Below are 10,459 nucleotides of genomic sequence, written 5' to 3' on the forward strand. Positions count from 1 at the left end.
AGGGAACGGTTCCTTGGGGTTTCCAGGCTGAGGCACATCTTTACATCACCAGAGGTAAAATTGCAAAGGTGTACACACATGTATATGCATAAGTTAAGGCATAGTTATGAGATTAAATATAGGAATTTTTTTAGGTGCTTGGATTTAAAGCAAAGATATTTAGGCTCTAATGGTCAAAGAAATGTCAGTGGGAATTCAATATATCTGTGTATTTGCAGATCTAGGCCACAGTCCCTGTCCCAGAGGGATTTTAGTCCCACTAGATACTTCTCTACTAACAGGAATGAAGGACCAGCATAAATGATGATGTGCATTTTCCTTTGATCCTTCCACTGCTTGGCATTCTCTTCCTTTGATAAGGTGCCAATCACTTCCACCCCCACCCCTCCCCCTGTTCTTTTTTTTGGCAGACCACACAGAGGAAGTACAAGAGGTACTTGCAGTGATTGGAGTGGGCTGATTAACCTTCACAGCCCTCAGTGCCCTAGGTATGGAGCTGAAGGCCATAAAACTCATTCTAATTGCCACCTTCATATGGTTTCTTGAGGCTCTTTAGGCTGTGGTTTGGATGGAGCTGCTCACTGAGTTCATTCATTTCTCTTACTCTGTTGCAGATTTCACCAGCTTACTGATCTATATCTAGGTCAGCTTCATAAAGCATCCTTTCTGTTCTAGGGCTTCATAAAGTATAGCTTCTGTTCTAGTCTTCACCTGGGAAGATAGTTGGAGGGGGCTGGATGATAAATGGTGAGACTGCATGGATCTCCAAGTGAGTGTTAGTCTGTGGCTCTTACTTAGTGCCTTAGAACTATTTGCAAAGATTTGAAGTAAGCAGTGTGTAAGAGACTAAAATTGTTAATGGCTTAAACCTCCTAAAATCATTGAAGGACTTTTTGCCCACCATAGCAAACTGCAAAGACACAGCTGAATATCTGTGAGCACTCAAGCCCACCCCTCCCCAAATATGCCTAATACCTGGAATTTGGATTGTGACAGGAACTTCAGATAAGATGAAGGGAATACTATTGTCCAATTGTCCCAGGTCTAGGGAGGAGAATGTATCCACAAGTTACACAGGAAGAGAGACTGGAATGCTGATGGTTCAAATATTCAGGGGGAAGCTGCTGATGTGCAAATGCACAAAGGGTGAGCACAGCCCTCCTCAGGCTCCAGCTGGTGTTGAATGAGGTAAGGAAAGAGGTAAACCTGTGTGGTGGGGAATTGTCTCTGTCCTTACTCCAGCAAACTCAGCTGTGTTAACCGCCCTGCCAGGGAAGTACCAGAACACTCACACGTAGCCTGGAGGTGTCTGTCTCTGCTGATGGGCCACCATGGGCCATAATGAACTCAACTGCACTGGCTGAGGCCACTGTATCTCCTTGGAAGGTGTCAAAGACTCCCGAAATGTCCTGAGATCCACATTACATTACCCAGTTGAAACTCCCTCCTTCAGAGGAGGTATCTGGGCATTCCTATTTGAGCCTGAGTGCATATAAACCAGAGTTTGTATTCTGGGGGTTTCCTCACCACCTGATGGATCCAGTCTGTGACTGTCACACTTTGACTAAGACTGTGACCATCACTTTGACCAACAAACATTGAAATGACAGCAGCTGAGCCTCTTCACAAGGCCTGTGGGTGGTGAGATTTTTCTACTCTTATCATTTCCTGCTCTTTCTTATAGATTTTCTGAAGTGGTTTTTTTTCTGCTTGTATTTTGTCATATTACTGTAGATAACAGCAGTCAAAATGTCTCCATACCTGTTTTCCTGTGCAACCAATCTGTTCTACAATAAACCATACATATGTATAATTACAAACACCAATCATTCCGTGTTGTTTCACTCTAATCTACCCCAAGTGAGTCAGACATTGAGCTATACTGATCGTATGGGCTAAAAGTGTTCAAAATTAATTGCTTTAAGGGGTCAACTCTCCTTTAAAGATATGGGGGCTTGGCTGCTGCTGGCAAAGGGCAGAAAGTGAAGAAAAGCAGGCAGAGTCTAATGACAAATGGTTTGCTGCTCTGCTAATCATGAAATAAGGAGTTAAAATGTAAGTCTCAGCAGCTGTGAAGTCAGACCTGGCTGCAATACACACAACCTCTACCATAAGGGTGACAGGGAGGGAGATGGGCGAAGAAGAAGAAAAGGAAGGCAAAGTAAGCAAAGAAGAGGTTTAAGGCTGAGTGGGAAAAAGAGAGAGCATGAGAAATGATCATCAACCCTGATTTACATTTGATGTAGAAGATGTATGGCTTTTACAGACTCTCAGAAAAGAGAATATCTGCTCAGAAACAGCTTTATCTGTCACTTTGTGAAGCAAAGTTCTTTTTCACACTAGAAGGAAAAAGCCATGAAACATCAATTTGCAGAAATGAACTGAGTTCCCACGATCAGCTAAACTGTTAAACCTGTCCTCACCAGGCTCTTTTTCTGTACCTTGGACCTCTTTCATGTCAGTTTTTGAATCAAGCCGCCAAAGTGTAGCCCTCCAGTGAATTGGAAGGAATGAAAAATTAGAGGTCTGAACAGTCTTATACATGAGGAAGGATGCTTACGTTTTCTCTGGATCCATAATATGGTTTTCCATTGTAGCTTTCTTCATATGTGAAATCTTCAAGCAAAAAAATTTTGTTTAATGACTATGTAATAATTTTCCAGATGGTATCTATTGCATTGGAAAGTGATAAATACCTCAGTTAAATTTAAAAGAATTATATGCCATTCCTAATAATTTTCAGCAGACATCTGCCAATAAGGCAAATCTTCTGCAAGGCAAGCGTTTGAGTTGCAGGAATATTGAAAAATAGAAAGAAAGTCTACATGTGCATCACTATGCACATGTATCACTATGTTTGCCAGTTTAACCAGCTCCAAATCTGCCTATATTCCCAGCATGTTGAGAAGGGATTCAACTTGCAGCAAAGATTTCAAAATTACACTTAATCCTGTCAGCCTGTCCTGTAATCAGGGCCACTCAGTCTTCACAAAGCCCCTTGGTGTGGGAAAGGTAAGTCATGAATCTCAATGAGTGAGAAGATGTGAGCTTTTCCCTCATGTACAACAAATCATGATGTGTCTGCTACAACTGGGCATTTGGTAGGAAGCCTCATTTTCATCATCATTCGAAAATCCTGGTACAAACCCCAACCAAGGAATAAATTTCCTTTCAACAACACTAACCTACCATTTTATGAGTCCCAGTAGGTGTTTTGACATTGCATTTTTTGTGTGGTTTGGACTTTGTCTTTTTGTGACTTCCATTCTAATTTTGTTCTTGAGTTCTCCCTCTGCAAGGCCATTTTCTTGCTCTTGGCTCTGCTGGGATGAGAGACAGGTCAAGTGCAGGGGCCACCTTTCCCATGCTGGGTCTGGTTTGTCCATCCAAAATTCCCTCAGTAGCCTCAGTGCAGAGGGAATCCCTCTGCCAGGAGCCTGGAGCTTGTGCAGGATCCCTGGGGAGTGCCTCTGCTTTCCTTCCACACATTGCTACCTGCTTGTTCAATTCCCTGAGCTGTAATGCAAGCCAGGAAAACAAGCACAGTGTGTGGAGCTAGAGCCCTGCTCTCATTTTGGAGCTGTGAAGATATTTTAGGAACTCAGGATGTTTGAGATGGTTTGCCTCTCTGAAATGTGAATGTTCAGGGCCTTGTTGCCTCATTAAATAATAAAGTTACTGACTGTCAAGTGCATTGAATACCTGGGATGAAAACTGTGTCCTCTTAAGCAACCACTGATTTTAGTGTGATGGTGGTAGGCTGCCTGCTAATTACATGGCTGTCTTGAAATTGGTAACTCAGCTCCCCATGGGGACCTGCTGTGACTCCAGTCATGTGGTCTCTTCATTTTCTGAGAGCAGCAAGCAGATCAGTCAACAGCTTGCAGATCAGAGGACAATGCTGCTGCAAGCAGGAACTGGGACTTCAGGGTGCTGTTCAATAAAAAACAAACCCAGCTAACTGGTTTTCTGTACAGGACACAGCCTGGTTCCTCATGATTTACTTATTCTGCAGCTACATAGAAGCGTGGGATTTGGGTTTGCTTCTGAAGAGGAGCTGAGTGCTACAAGGTCAGGTCATGGCACAGAAGCACCTGCAGTGCCTGGGGAAGGCTACAGGCATATATAGAAGCATTTGAGTCTAAGACATCTTCTTCTTTTGGTAGACTGCAATTTCCTTTCCAAATCTATTTCCAGAAAGCAAAAGCTGTAGGTCACTGCCCCAAAAGCCTCCTGCTGGAGGAGGGAATTATCTAAACAGAAGGAATGCTCAAATAGAATTGTGAGGACCAAACCAAAGTACTGGTTTGTCTGAGCTCACACAGCAAAGCTCAGAGATCCCACCTTCAGATGCTAGCCTGTGCCTTTCCCCAGGCTCCCTCTCTTTCAGGTGTCTGCTCATGCTTCATCTGTCACCCCTGGGCAGATGAAAGAAAAATGTTGCTGGTAAGATTTTGTCTCCACTGTTGCTGACAAGCAATCTGTCTGTTCCTTATCTTTAACACTGTGCTAGGAGGCCCCGCTCGTCTGCGTGTACTGCTAAAGGTCTTGCAGCTGATATGGAAATGTCTGACGTGTCTGCGTTCCCTGGACCTCGCATTACAGTGGGGATTGACATTTCCTTTGGACTTGAGGTCAAAAGCCATATAAAAATAAAAACGCTTCATAAGATGATATAGTTGAACTTGCACTGTAGCTGTCCTGAACCTCCTTAGTATCCACAGCAATCAAGTCCGTAATATTTTATAAGATAATAAGGCTCCAGAATAAAAGCTTCTCTGTTCCCAGAGCCCTGTTGGAAAATAAAAGCATCCCCTTTCAACCATCAAAGATACAGTGCTTTGTTCCTGCTATGTGAGCAGTACTACCATCTTCCCCATAGGTCAGTCCAGCTTTGAGATCTGGGTGAGTTCTACATTACAGATTTATTGGCACTAAGCATTGTTGGTGTTTAGGCTCTGTGGTCTGTTTTAGGTGGCAAAATCTGACCCAAGGATGTTGAGAACATCTGGAGGAACTTGGGATAAAAGCTAGATGGAACAGCCTATCTGCCAAAGACTCTTCTCCCAAAGCTTTCTCAGTGTGCTGTTGTCTGTTGTCATCATTGCCACCACAATTACTAATAATTTGAACACTTAAAGCACTGTAGTGCTTTAAGCACACGTCTGTTCTAGGAAGAGAATCTCCCTAAAGCAGACAGAGTGAACCTGTCTGTAGCAGGAGATGGTCCATGCAATAGAGAGCTCACAACACAGATATGTGGGATCAGAAGCTGGGAGAAAGCAGGTGGCAGATCTTCCACTCAAAGCTCCTATCCCTATATTAAGCTCTACCCAACTTATGAAACCCAGAAAGCTTTGGTGACCATATGCTGTTAGTAGGAAAGATCAATTGTTCTTAAATCCTTACAGGATGTTATCTGCCCCTGTTGCTTAGCCGGTGGGAGTGTATCCATCCATCTCCAGTTATCTAACAGTTAGCCATCTCCTCTAAACTAGTTTTCCATGATCCCAGTTTAGCTTTGAGAAAGAGACAGAAACATATGGACTCTGCATTCCATGGCTACTCTCTTCAAAGTGTAATGAGTGCTTCCTTTGGGAATACCCACTAGCTTGTAGCAGGTGCTTAGGGAGATCTCTCAGACTAGAACTTGACATCCATAATCAGATTAATTGAGATTATAAACAAGCTTGTAGAATAAGTAACAGAGGAAAATGCTGAGCTGCTGATAAGCAAATAATTGCTGAGAAGTTTCAGGAACTCTGGCTGTATCATTTTAGGATGGCATTAGATGAGTGAATTGCACCTCAACTATGGAAAAAGGGGTATTTCTTCCCATGTCTTTATGGAGGTTGCAGATTTCACCCAGCAGCAGATGTTGCTTTGGACCTCTTCCCCAGGACAAAGCCTGAATGTTTAAACTGCCTAAAGAGCCCTGCTGATGAGTGGTGAGTGGTGGTGGCAACAGACAACATTAAAAGCCTCCAAGAAAAAAAGATGAGAAAATCTGCAAGAAGGGGCAAAAGCAAATATTAAAATAACCTCAACATTTTATTCCCCATCCCATTTTAATCTAGGACTGTACTTTGTTAGCATAAAAATACCAGTTGTTAGGCTTTGTTGAGTAGCCTGACCCCTGGCCTAATGCAGTTACCAGGTATATTTCTGTTCTACAGAGAGGTGAACAGATGGCTTTTTTGTGTGTGACTGTGTAAGAAAACCCATTTCTGCAAACAGGGGATGTCAGGTGAGTTAGTGGAACAAACCTCTAATTCTGTAATAAGTTAATTGTGCAGTGAAACAGGGCTTAGTGTCAGGTTGGTTTCCACTCAGCTCGGGTAAGTTAATTAACTTTCTAGTGTGTTACTGGAATGCTGAAGGATTTGCTCCTGTTTCTGGATGTGCATGATGTCAGAACACACTGCAAGTGGAACCAGGAGCTTTTTCCTCCTTGCTGATATCAACAGGAGCTGGTTTGATCCAGCTCATGGTAACCCCTGTCATACCTCAGTCTGGCTTGCATGGCAAAGAATCAATGATGAATGCTTTAAAAAGAGAGCTGTGAAATCCCATTCAAGAGTAAAATATTTGAGGCTAGGAAAAGCCATTAATGACCATCTCAACCTTCAGTAAGGCAGAGGGAAAGATTTTCTGTTGGTTCAGGTGCATTGCATTATTTCTGATTATACTGGTAAAATAATGAAATACAATTTTGTTGCTGATTGCTATTAAAATATATATTTGTATAAAAACATTAAATCTCATTAGCTAGAATTAGAAATATATATATCACATATATATATGTGTTTAAAATGGATATGTGCTGCTGACTCTGAGCAAAGATATTGTGATTTCTCCTATTTGGTTGCACACACCTTTGATGAAGACTCTGTCTAAGCTTTTGGAGAGAAACAAAAACCTCAAGGGCTCACCTGACTAATTTTAGGCATTTGCATTATGATGAGATGGCCAACATCCTGAAAGACTCTATACCTCTGTGCTGATTGAAATGAGGAGGTAATGATTAACACAGAGGTAAAAATCTGCATTGAAGGCATCCATATTTCCTAAATGAATTTGACTGTATTTTTACTGGAAAATTTTTAGTATTAAAAAAAAAAAAAAAAAAAAAAAGGCATTCCTTAGAAAAACCAACTAATGGCATAATAGAAGAGCAAAAACCCAATTCATTAAAACTGTCCTGGAAGAGTTTATAAATTGGCCAGATCGTTAAGGTGAAATTCCCAGGCTCATATGTCATGCATCAGAAATTACAATGGGAAAAAACTCAACTTTGAGTGCCCTGGGCTCCTGGGATTTTACTAAACAAGGGCATGCAACTGCCAACTGAAGACTGACATTCAAGCTGCATTTGAAATACATTCCATAGCAATTATCATTTTATTGAGTTAATCAGAATCAATATAAATTTAGGTTGCTTTTTTCAGATGTGGAAGGGGTGGTGAGCAGAGTGAGAGCAGTAGAGGCTGTGAATAATGGTAAATATACATTACATGTCCTTGTTATTGTAAATAGGATTATTTATGCCAAAATAAGTGCTCTGTCTTAACTTGAATATTCAGCCAGGCCTATTATTATACTGCACAAATTATTATACTGCACGAAATTTTATTATTATACTGCACAAAAAAGACCTTTTTGTTTGTTTGATGTCTCTCTTAAAAGGCAGGAAAATTCAGTGAGAGAATGGCATGAACCACAAGCAGAACAGTTTTTCCTCTGACTCAAGATAGCCATGTATCACCAGTGTTCCCAAATCAGCTTATTAATCTTCAGTGTGCAAAGATATTTTTTAAAAAAGGGTTGAAGAGGAAAAAAAGAAATAAAAATTAAATAGTTGGTGAGATGCTGAAACACAACATTTGCAAGATACTGCTTAGAACATTTCACATGCAGAGGAATTTTGAGGAAATAGAGCTTTGTCCAGTGCTCTGACTTTCTCAGACAGAGCAGAATGACCTCTTTGTGAAGCGAAGCTTTCAGTCTCACCTGCAGTGCTGAGGTTTTGTTCTCCCCTCCACAGGGGCTTCAGGAGCCCGTGGGGCTCATTACACAGCAGGAGGGCAGGAACATCTGTCCTGCCATGAGTCAAGTGGGCTGACCACAGGGGAGCTGGTGTGCTGACATCTGGAAAGAGATACTCAAACCTGACATGATCACTCCCTACAGGCTGTGGGTATGAACTCATAGGAGTCTTCTCATTGGTGGGAGCCTCAAGAGATGTCCCGTGGACCTTAGCCCAGGAGGAGGAGACCTGGGCATGGCTTGCCCTGGACTCTGCTGCTCAGTATGGAGCTGGCTCTCAAGGACATGGGCCTCTTTCACCCTGCTGTTCCCTATCCTTCCCTCCCCCTGGGCTGGGAGTGGTGTGTGGGCAGCATCCCTGCAGGAACACCTTATAGATCCATCCCAGCTGGAGTCATACCCCTGCTCTGGAGATCAAGGATGCTTCTCCTCATCTCCTTCTGCTGCAAAGGAAGGATAATGATGCCAAGTAACTTGTAAAACTTCATATCCAACACATTTTGGCTTCTTTCTGCTTTCATAAAAAGTCAAGTGTGTCTGACCATTTTCTCTGTTTATAGGCAGGGCATGGAAAAAAAAATCAGGGACATGTGCTGTGTTTGCTCCAGCAGCTGTGCAGCTCACATTGCAGAATAAACCAGCAAGCACTGGCACACAGAGCTACATATGGCAAAGGTCCACAGCCCCACACAGAAACGCCTGTGTGAGATAATGATGCCAAGTCCTACAGCTCCCTCTGCAAGCTTTGAGTCTGTCTTTCTGGGCACCCAGGAGTGCTTGACCTCATGTGCTTCTCCTTTGTGCCTTTTTCTTCTACTTACTGCTGATGATGAATTGCTGTCTGACATAGAGAAATAACTGGGCCAAAGTACACTCAGGCAGGAGGGAGCAAAGGGAAATGGGTGTTTTATTTCTGTACATTTTATAGCTGCTACAGAAGCACAAGCTTTGATGTGTGGTATTTTCAGGAGTTCAAACCCTAGTAAAAACTGTGACATGAGTGGTATTTACCATGTATATGTTTTCCTTAAGGGAAATAATGTGAAGTCATCACTGCCATCCAGACTGGCATTTTTGGAAAAGGTCATCTTCTGTCACACAAAATCCCTTGTGCCTTATGTACGCCCTCCCTTGTGCTGGTGGCAGCAGCTCAGCTATGTGCCAAAGGTTAGCTGCTGAGTCACTGGAACCAAAGCATCCAAACAGTGGCTTACTTGAGAGCTACTTGCTAGGAATGGTGATTCACTGATTTGAGGTCTTTTTCATATGAATTTGAGAGCAATTTAATTACCCTTCTTTCCTGAAAGATTTTTTTCCATTTTACACTTTTCCAGGAACAGGACCAGAAGAGCAGCCAAACAATGCTGGATGCTCATCTTGGCAATTTCCAAAGTGCTGTGAGCAGAGTATGCCAGGAATCTTGTTTCTAAACAAGCACTCAAGGTCTTCTGCCTCTGTTAAAGTTTCCAGGCCCCTTATTATGAAAGCTAGAAAGCTTTTCCTATGCATAAATACATGAAACCTCCCTGTCCAAACTTGGGCTCTTTGACATATCTGAGGAAGCTGCCCTAGCACTTCATTGGACTGAATCTGCTTTTCCCTGCTCTTGCTCCACAGACCTTCAGTCACCAAGTCAGTCATCCTGCCTGCTGTTAAAGGTTGAAATTCATCCCCTATTTGTTATTTTGGCAGCATCCTCATTGAGCTGTGTCCTTTCTGACATGTCTTTCAGCTGGGAGAGAATCAGCTTTATCTGAGCTGAGAACTGCCTGGGGAAACTCAGTGTGAGCTCTCAGAGTATTCACACACAGTGGATAAACATGGCTGATAAGCATGGCTTGGTAACTCACAGGTGACTGAGTCATTTGGTAGAAGAAGCAGAAACAGAACTCCAGCTTCCTAATTAGCACAACTTGACACAACTTGGCAGAGGCCAAAATTGCACTAAGTGGTTTACCCAGGCCCAGATGCACTGTGCAGTGAAAGGTAATTTTTGGAACATGATTGCTTACAGGATGTGACAACAGGCTCTCTAAGGTCTTGGGGTTCAGACTAATTTTTTCATTTCATATCTGTCTGGTACCTAGCACACTTGTTTTGTCTTATCAAAGAGATTCCAGTGATAAACATCATCATAATTCATGGCAGCCCTGCATTTTCTGACATGTATTTCTCTAGCAGATTAAATATCTAGCCACAAAAAAAAAACCCGTACAAATACATAGTCTCATGGAGTAAAGGTGCAGTTTGGGCTATCAGCCTGGGATGGAAGAAGAGAATTGTGCTCTACTCTTTTGGTTTTCTGAATTGCAATCCCGCTGAGCACAGCTGGGAATTGCACTAAATCCAAACATTCAGGACAGAGCTGAAGATTTCAATGTGCACGTTGTCAAACACTGCCTCACATGAGAGA

The 10,459-nt window shown here is 42.5% G+C and overlaps 1 long non-coding RNA gene across 1 annotated transcript; it reads left to right on the forward strand.

The window, feature by feature from the left end:
- Positions 1 to 1,208: 1,208 nt before the first annotated feature.
- Positions 1,209 to 10,166, forward strand: LOC137469144 (uncharacterized). Its single transcript, XR_010996358.1, has 4 exons — positions 1,209 to 1,634; positions 6,177 to 6,247; positions 7,449 to 7,499; positions 9,779 to 10,166. It is a non-coding gene; the product is annotated as an uncharacterized lncRNA (long non-coding RNA).
- The last annotated feature ends 293 nt before the right edge of the window (positions 10,167 to 10,459 follow it).

The sequence above is a fragment of the Anomalospiza imberbis genome, chromosome 1, assembly GCF_031753505.1.
Source record: "Anomalospiza imberbis isolate Cuckoo-Finch-1a 21T00152 chromosome 1, ASM3175350v1, whole genome shotgun sequence".
Lineage (NCBI taxonomy): Eukaryota > Metazoa > Chordata > Aves > Passeriformes > Viduidae > Anomalospiza > Anomalospiza imberbis.